The sequence below is a fragment of the Equus asinus genome, chromosome 23 (assembly GCF_041296235.1).
Source record: "Equus asinus isolate D_3611 breed Donkey chromosome 23, EquAss-T2T_v2, whole genome shotgun sequence".
Lineage (NCBI taxonomy): Eukaryota > Metazoa > Chordata > Mammalia > Perissodactyla > Equidae > Equus > Equus asinus.
Genome location: NC_091812.1, coordinates 46439585 through 46447883, shown reverse-complemented (window position 1 = coordinate 46447883; position 8299 = coordinate 46439585). Strand labels below are relative to the sequence as shown.

Genomic DNA, 8299 nt, shown 5'->3' with positions numbered 1-8299 from the left:
GCTTGTGGAAATTCTTTCTTTATCTTCACAAAATTCAGGGTAAAGTATTCCTTTTATTTAGAGATACCTAAACTGCCAAAGTCATTATTACACTGTCCACTTTCATATGCTGTTGGAGTGTAGAGTGATATAAATATTCTGGCAAGCTATTAGGCTTTAGTGTATAAAGAGCCTTGAAAAAATTTATGCCATTAGACACAATAATTCCACTTCTAGGAATCCATCCTAAGGAAATAAACAAATACAGACAAAGATTTATGTGTAAGGATATTCACAATAACTCTATTTATAATAGTGAAAAATTAGAAATAGTTCAAATGTCCAACACAAATTACTGTACAGCCATATGATGAAATATTTTGCAACCATTGCAAACTGTGATTTCAAAAATTTTTAATAAGAAAGGAGAATTCTAATGAGCTAAAATAAAATGGGAAAGAAGTTGAAAAGTTACATATATAAAATACACAAAAGATGTATGTGTCTATACATACTGTGGAGAAGACAATGAAAGGATACACACCAGATAGCTGAGTAGTGGAGGGGCAGATCATTTTTATTTTACTTCTTTTTTCAAATTTTCCACAATGGGAAACTATCATTTCTATATATGAAAAGAAAAATTTTAAAAAGAATATGAAGATTTGGCTATCCTTGGTTTGCTCTCCTTTGATGGAGTCAAATTGACTATTTATTTTAATCTTCAATTTTTCTATTGAAGACATCATCCTGGTACATTTGTCTAGCTGATGTCTGGGTCCAGGAATTGTGTTTGTCTTGAGGATAAGATTTTAGATTTTGCTGTGCAAAATCTTTTTAGTTTGATGTAGTCCCATTTGTTCATTTTTTCTTTTGTTTCCCTTGCCCGGTCAGACATGGGGCTTGAAAATATGCTGCTCAGACCAATGTCAAAGAGCATACTGCCTATGTTTTCTTCTAGAAGTTTCATGGTTTTGTGTCTTACATTCAAGTCTTTAATCCATTTTGAGTTGATTTTTGTGAATGGTGCAAGGGAATGGTCTACTTTCATTCTTTTGCATGTGGCTGTCCAGTTTCCCCAACACCGTTTATTGAAGAGACTCTCCTTTCTCCATCATATGCTCTTGGCTCCCTTGTCGAATATTAGCTGTCCATAAATGTGTAGGTTTACTTCTGGGCTCTCGATTCTGTTCCATTGATCTGTGTGTCTGTTTTTGTGCCAGTACCATGCTGTTTTGGTTACTATGGCTTTGTAGTATATTTTGAAATCAGGGAGTGTGATACCTCCAGCTTTGTTCTTTTTTCTCAGGAATCCTTTGGCTATTCGGGGTCTTTTGTTGTTCCATATAAATTTTAGGATTATTTGTTCTATTTCTGTGAAAAATGTTGTTGGAACTTTGATAGGGACCGCATTGAATCTATAGATTGCTTTATGAATGGTTAAAGAAGATGTGGTGTAGATACACGATGGACTACTACTCAGCCATAAGAAATGATGAAATCCGGACATTTGTGACAACATGGATGGACCTTGAGGGGATTATGCTGAGTGAAACAAGTCAGAGGGAGAAAGTCAAGTACCATATGATCTCACTTATAAGTAGAAGATAAAAACAACAACAAACAAACACATAGCATTGGAGATTGGATTGGTGGTTACCATAGGGGAAGGGGGGAGGGGGGAGGGCAAAAGGGGTGATTAAGCTCACATGTGAAGGGACGGATTATAATTAGTTTTTGGGTGGTGAACATGATGTAATCTACACAGAATTCCAAATATAGTATGATGTACATCTGAAAATAAACAAATAAATGAAGAAAAAAAAAAGAATTTAAATTTTTAGGGGCCAGCTGTGTGGCCGAATGGTTAAGCTCACGTGCTCCACTTTGGTGGCCCAGGGTTTGCTGGTTTGGATCTTGGGTGCAGACTTAGCACCATTCATCAGGCCATGCTGTGGCAGCATCCCACGTAGAAGAACTAGAGTGACTTATAACTAGGATAGACAATTATGTACTGGGACTTTGGGGAGGGAAAAAAAAGAGGAAGATTGGTAACAGATGTTAGCTCAGGGCCAATCATCTTCACCAAAAAAAAAAGAAAGAAAGAAAAGAAAAGGGATTTAGATGTTTAAAAATTGCTTAAGTCCCAGCTAGAATTTTCCACAGTTTGTCACATTGTGTTTCTAGGCGATGCTCTTTGAAACAAGTATTTCCTTGGTAAAATAAATTTGAGAAATGCTATGCAGTATATCCTCCTCTTAAAAGTCGCAATGCACATTAAGATGTTAAAATTTCAAAGATGCACTATAATATAGAAAACTGACTGAATTTATTTACCCAACATACACCAAACTTTAGGAGAAAAGCCTTTTTGTTTATTTTTCTTCACATACTTTCTTTTAACATTTTTCAGAACTAGAGTTTCATGGAAATCTCTTTATGAAGTAAAGGATTAGATAATTTTGAGGTGGATAAATGGGTAAAGAACTGCTTTAGAATATGGAGAGCTTGGGGGAAATGTTTTCAAAATTATGAAGACAAAAGCCTTTCAAGTTGACGGGAAAAAGCACAAGCATGATTTAATGATTCCATGGTACTTCTGTCAGAAACCTAATTCTCAGGCCTCTTTACTCATAGACCTGGCACATGGACTGAGAGCGATTCAGTTTATTTCAGTGAATTTGGTCGTACTATATCTTGGAGGGAAGAAACTCACTATTTAGTTACAGACCCACTTCTCATGTGCCCAAATATAGTGATAGAACAGCATGTTAATAATTTAACGTTTGTCGATAGAATGAGTGAATTGAAAAATGTCATTCTTATCCATCACCTTGAATACAGCAAGAAGGACGCATACCTCATTTCATTTTTATTATGATTTTTTTCACTGAAAAAGACCTTAACGTGGTCTTCTACTTCAACCCTTGTGTCTTCAGAAAGCTGAGAGTTGCTAACCTCATTTTCAAGTGAAAAGTAAGGAGATGAAGTGACTTGCTCAGGGTCACCCAGCTATGCTTAGTCTTCATCCAAGATTTCTTGGCTCTTTGCTTCTGGAAAAGAAGAAATGGCAGTAGCTGTCTGAGGTGACATGAGTGGGAAAATGGCCAGCCATCAGTCCCCAGAGAACTCATTTTCAGTCATCCTGACTTTGTGTCCACCCATGTGAGCCCAAAGTCACCAAGTCAGCCACTCACAGATGCCAAAGTCAAACCCAGTTCTCCAAGATTCCCTTCTGCTCTGCTGTCCTCAGAATGGGTATTTGAACAATGCTCTTGTTTTTAAATCAAGATTTATTATTCCATCGACAATGGAGGATAAAAAAAGCCTCAGTCTGAATGTGAAGTTAGCCATAGCCAGGCTGTCCCCTTGCCATTGGGAGCCTACAGCCATCCCTCCTTCCTGGGTCAGAGACACTGAGGAGCAGGACTTGCAGCTCTCAGCACTCCTCAGACTTGCCTTTGGCAGCTTGGAGCTTCCACACAGGCATCTCCCTCCTGCCTTCTGCATCAGGACGCCTGAACGGTTTCTTGGGTGGATTTGGACTGTGTACAAAACAGGAAGAACCAGTGTCCTCAGGCTGCTTCTGCCTTCAAAGTTTCCAGAGTTCCTAAGGTAGGGAATTCAAAAGCCTAAAGACTGCTCAAAACTGGGGAGAGGAAAAATATAGGGAGACTAGGCAAAACTAAACAGTAATAATAACAATAACAACAATAATCATAGCCACCATTTACTGAGTGCTTTTTATCCATCACCCTGGTAAACATTTTTTCGCTATTTATGTGATCCTACCTTATGAGGTAGATCTTATCCCCACTTTATAGATGACAGGAATGAGGCTTAAAGGAGTTATATGCGTCTAGGGCTGCCTAGGTTACACAGCTATTGAAGTGGCAGGGCCAGTTGTTCTTCCTCCCTCCTAGGCCCACACTCAATATCTGCATTGCCAACTTCCAGGACTTCAGACGGGGCCCTCTCCTCGCATGATAAAATGGCAGTACGCGTCGTATCAATAAAGTTGGTTAGCTCTTAAATTAATGACATCAGTGAAGCCAGCTAGAGGCCTAGTTCGTGTGTGGGCCTGTTGATTTCTCCTCTCTGGCCACAGATTGGGTCTCTAATCTCAGCCAGCTGGCCACTATTTAAAATGTGCTGTTAAGGGACGAGATAGCAAAACACTGTACATGGCTTTGTGAAATCCTGAAAATTACACCAAAAAACTACCTAAGGTGAAATTACTGCTGTTTTGGGCCAGTGTCATCCTCTTTGCATGGGAAGGACAGGGTTACATAAAATCTCGAAGCGAAGTCCTTCGCTAAAGAACCCAGAGGGTCAAGCACACAGCTCTGTTTTGTTTTAATGGCAGGGCATTAGAGGAGCAGCTTGTTTCTTGTGGGAAGATTAGGAAAACTCTAGTTATTACATTTTACCGAATGTGGTTGCAGGCACTGAGCATGCTGTGAAGAGATGCTGGCGTGGCCACTAATGGAAATAGGATGATTTCTTAAAATTTCCACTAACAAATATGTAGGAAAAGGGCTTTGTTTCTTTAACTCCATGAATATTAAATCAGCGTTGGGAGTAAGGAAATATTAATTTCACCATAAGATTAGAGAGTTTAAAAGGTCAGTTCCAGGTGTTTGTAATGAACTGGAGTCAGAATGAGGCAAATGAAAAAGAAATTTTCTCTTTTGTATGGAGATAGAAAGTACACTGGTAATTGCCTGAAGATTACACTAGTTTTCAGAATGAAAAAAAATTAAGCTTATCTGATACCACTTGAGAATGTAGATGACACTAATAATATAGCACGTTTCTGCTCAAACACCTTTAAATGTTATATTTGATTGTAAAAATAGGCACAAATATAATGGAATCAAAGTAGCTGGATGTTGTAAAAATTTTTCCCGTTTTAAGTTGGAAATACTTTAGCTTAAAATCCTGGTTTGAGAAGTACTTAGTTGAAAGAATTGTACACTTTGTAGGAAACCATGGACACAGGTCCAGAGCCAGCCTCTTTCCTTCTGGACGTTTGTGAGTGATATTGACTTACTCCCAATCACTGGCCATAGGCAGCCTCTAATGACATCTTCACAACTGCTGTAATCTAGTGGTCCAATAAGCCATGAATTTCAAATACTTTACCAAAATTTCCATTCCATTTGAGCATCTCTTTAATTAAAAGAGAAGGGTTTCAATGAAAATGAAGACTGGATTTGTGTGAGTGTGCCATGTCGAAAACTAAAAGGAAAAGGATGGCGCACAGAAAACCCCAAGCACGATTAATCAGATGACAAAGTTTTTGCCAAGTACCCGAGAATGCTTTTCTTTGCTAATTCTAAATGAACGTTTGTCAGAGCCTAGCAGTTCATACATCGAACTTCCCATCCCCACCTTAGCTTGTTTTTCCTTTAAACACCATTTCTCCCTATCCACCGCTCCGGTACCCCAGAAGAGCCCACCCCAGAAGGCACAAAAGCTCTATATTGCCTGGTTAAAGCTGGCACTTCATCCTTAACTCACTCCACTGAGCCTTTATTTTTTTCACCCTCAAAGAAGAGGCTTGGAGGGGTTTGGAAATAGAACTCTAACCTCCCTTAATTCTGAATTTCCTGGCTTTTGTCACTTTAAACCAGATCCTTCATGTTATTTAAATGTGACCCCCCCCCCCTCCTTCGGGATAACGGCTAGGGAAAAGAATTTAATGTTATTTTTAACTGAACTATCTTGTTAACCTTGGGGGACATCCCTGGAGCTGAAACCCATTCAAGTAATAATAGCTGAAACCACGCATTGCCTGCAGACAGCTCTGCCGAGTCAGTCTGCAAAAGCTCTTTAAACGCACATCTCTGCCCAGCCCTTTTCTTTTGGTTTCTGTGGAATTTTTCTTAGTAACCAGTTTTAGCAGAGCGGGTTACCGACAAGAGCACTGAAAGGAAGGGTGGTGGGGAGGACCGCTTGCTGCATTAATAAAAACAAAGCCACCTTGTGTAAGCTGTGTCCCCCCCCCGCCTTGGTGCAAAGGGGCAAACAGCACAAGGGCCTCTCCTAACACACAGTTCCAGTCTGCGGGGACTTATATTTTTAAATACAATTAAAAGTAATGCCCCTTTGTTGATTATACTCGCCTTGCCAAACTTGAGGACCTCCAAAGCTGCCAAACATTTACTTTTAAATTTCGTATGCTGAGCCTCCTTCCAAATGCTGTCATTCTCACAGAGGGCAGGGCAGCCTGGGATGACCGGCTGGCTTCCCAAGATTCTAGGAAGTTGCTCAGACAGTATTTCAAACGGATGCTGGTTCTGAGACTGAGCAGATCAAGCCGGAATTTGGTGTCACCTTCGTCTTTAGGAGGAAGATAGAATTGTTCTTGTCTCTTGATAGTGCACAAGCTTCCGTGTGGAAAACACCAAAGTAAACTTGCCAGCTCCGTGTGTGCAAGCAGCAGAGTACTGTATGTGGTCCAGACCCAATTCACAAAGACTCATCCAAGGAAAGAGAAATGCACAAACATGTCTGTACTTTGTCCTCCGAATTTTAAAACCATCTAATGTTACATAGCTCACGTGAATTTTATTTAAAGTGCGGCCATCCATGAAGTATTCCCTTTATGCTTTCAGTGGCTGATCTCTTTCCTTGCTGTTCACGACTATGATTATTTTATAAGCCCTTTTGTAGCTGGGTTTATTTGACTTAACCTTTTAAATGTAGCTTTGTTTCTGACAATACGGGAAGTATAATGCCAAAGGAAAACTCTGTGATGGGGGCAGGGGTTGATGCGGGAGACAGGCATGCGATTTGAAATCAGAAATCTTGGGAAGATAGCAAACTTATTTGGGAGTTTCTTGATTTTTCCAGTGTAACTATCTATAAAGCTGGCCGCCAAGTTTTGATTCCTAGGTTTTATGAGGTTGCAGAGGTACAAAACTAATCCTTGGCTAGGTGTTCTTTTTTTTTCTTGATGAAAAATGCAGGCATGGAAAACAAGGTGCAGCATCCGTTTTCAATTAAAAAAATAAAAATTTAAAACCTTTCCCTCTGGGCCTGGTACTGAGCCAGGTGAGGGAATGGGATGGGTGTGGTCCCTGAGAAAGTAATAAGATGAAAATACCCTTCTGCTTGAAGTCAATTTGTATTTCAGAGGACTTTTCCCCTTCTTCCAATAAAGAAAGTTACACCGTGCTATCATTTTATTTCAAATGCTTTTGCTTTAAAAATTCACTTACTTTGAAATTTTACTAATTCCCAAGAACACTGGATTGGATTTCTGTTTTCTCTGTGCATCTCTGATTTCTGTTCGATCCCACAGGGGTAAATATTTGACATCCAGCCATTCCCAGGGGTGGCAGACCAATGTACTAAACAGAGTCGTTTCATTTCACCAAGCGATGAAGTCAGGCTCCAGGGGATAAACAGCCGTCCACAAATAACCTCTCAGAAATAGCCTCAGGAACATGTCCTGCAAAGAAATCCTGGCTCAGGACATTCTATTTTGTTTATTTTGCATAAAAGTTTTCTTTGTCTAGATTTGCACCAGCATAAAAGCACTTTCAGCAAAACAGGCAGTTAAAACAAAACAAAACCAAATAAATAAAAAATTCCCACCCGAAAGGAAATTAACTATTGCTCTTTGAAATGCCAGGAGAAAACTATTTTACCTGTCATTCTAATGACTAAAGAGTGGTGAGAAGGGGAAAAGGACCTGGAGGGAATTCCATGCCAAGTAGGACTATTCAGAGCCTCTGTCTGATGCCCAGGCCCCGTATGCTACAGTGAAAAGCATTTTCAATATCTGACTCCTAGCGGCAAGTCCAAGGGTTGTCAGTAATGAGACATGCTTTAAGACTTAGCATTTGGCCAAGATACAACTGACCCATCAGTACTGTGAGATAGCTGGAATTTCTCTTCGAAAATCTGGAGGAAATTTGCCATTTTAAAGTGTTCTTTTGGAACTTCAATTTCTGCCTTTTAGAGGGATGAATTCAAGCAAAGGGAAGGGTTGATGGGGAAGTGTTAAATGGATCGGTACTATATGTTGTCCTCACTTTGAGCGTTGTCATTGAGCTCAGTTTCACTTTTAGCACCTCAAGAAGTGATCCAATTTATATAATTGGATGACTTATGTCTAGATACTTAGCCAGATTCAGAGGATTTATAAAAATAGAATGAATTTCAAAGACCCTCCCTGCCACAGGGTCAATTAGTAATTACCATTTTTATATTAACAATTACCTCCTACCTTTTTGAAAGTCAAGTATCCCAATTCTCATGACTCTTTGTCAGTTTTTCTTCTAATTTCTTTGATTTCTGTCTCCTTTAT

At 39.5% G+C, this 8299-nt stretch overlaps 1 long non-coding RNA gene across 1 annotated transcript; it reads right to left on the bottom strand.

Moving 5' to 3' along the window:
• Positions 1-251: 251 nt before the first annotated feature.
• On the bottom strand, positions 252-6617 carry LOC139041703 (uncharacterized). Its single transcript, XR_011497413.1, has 3 exons — positions 6108-6617; positions 3439-3524; positions 252-3032 (listed from the first exon to the last, which is right to left on the bottom strand). It is a non-coding gene; the product is annotated as an uncharacterized lncRNA (long non-coding RNA).
• Between the last annotated feature and the right edge of the window lie 1682 nt (positions 6618-8299).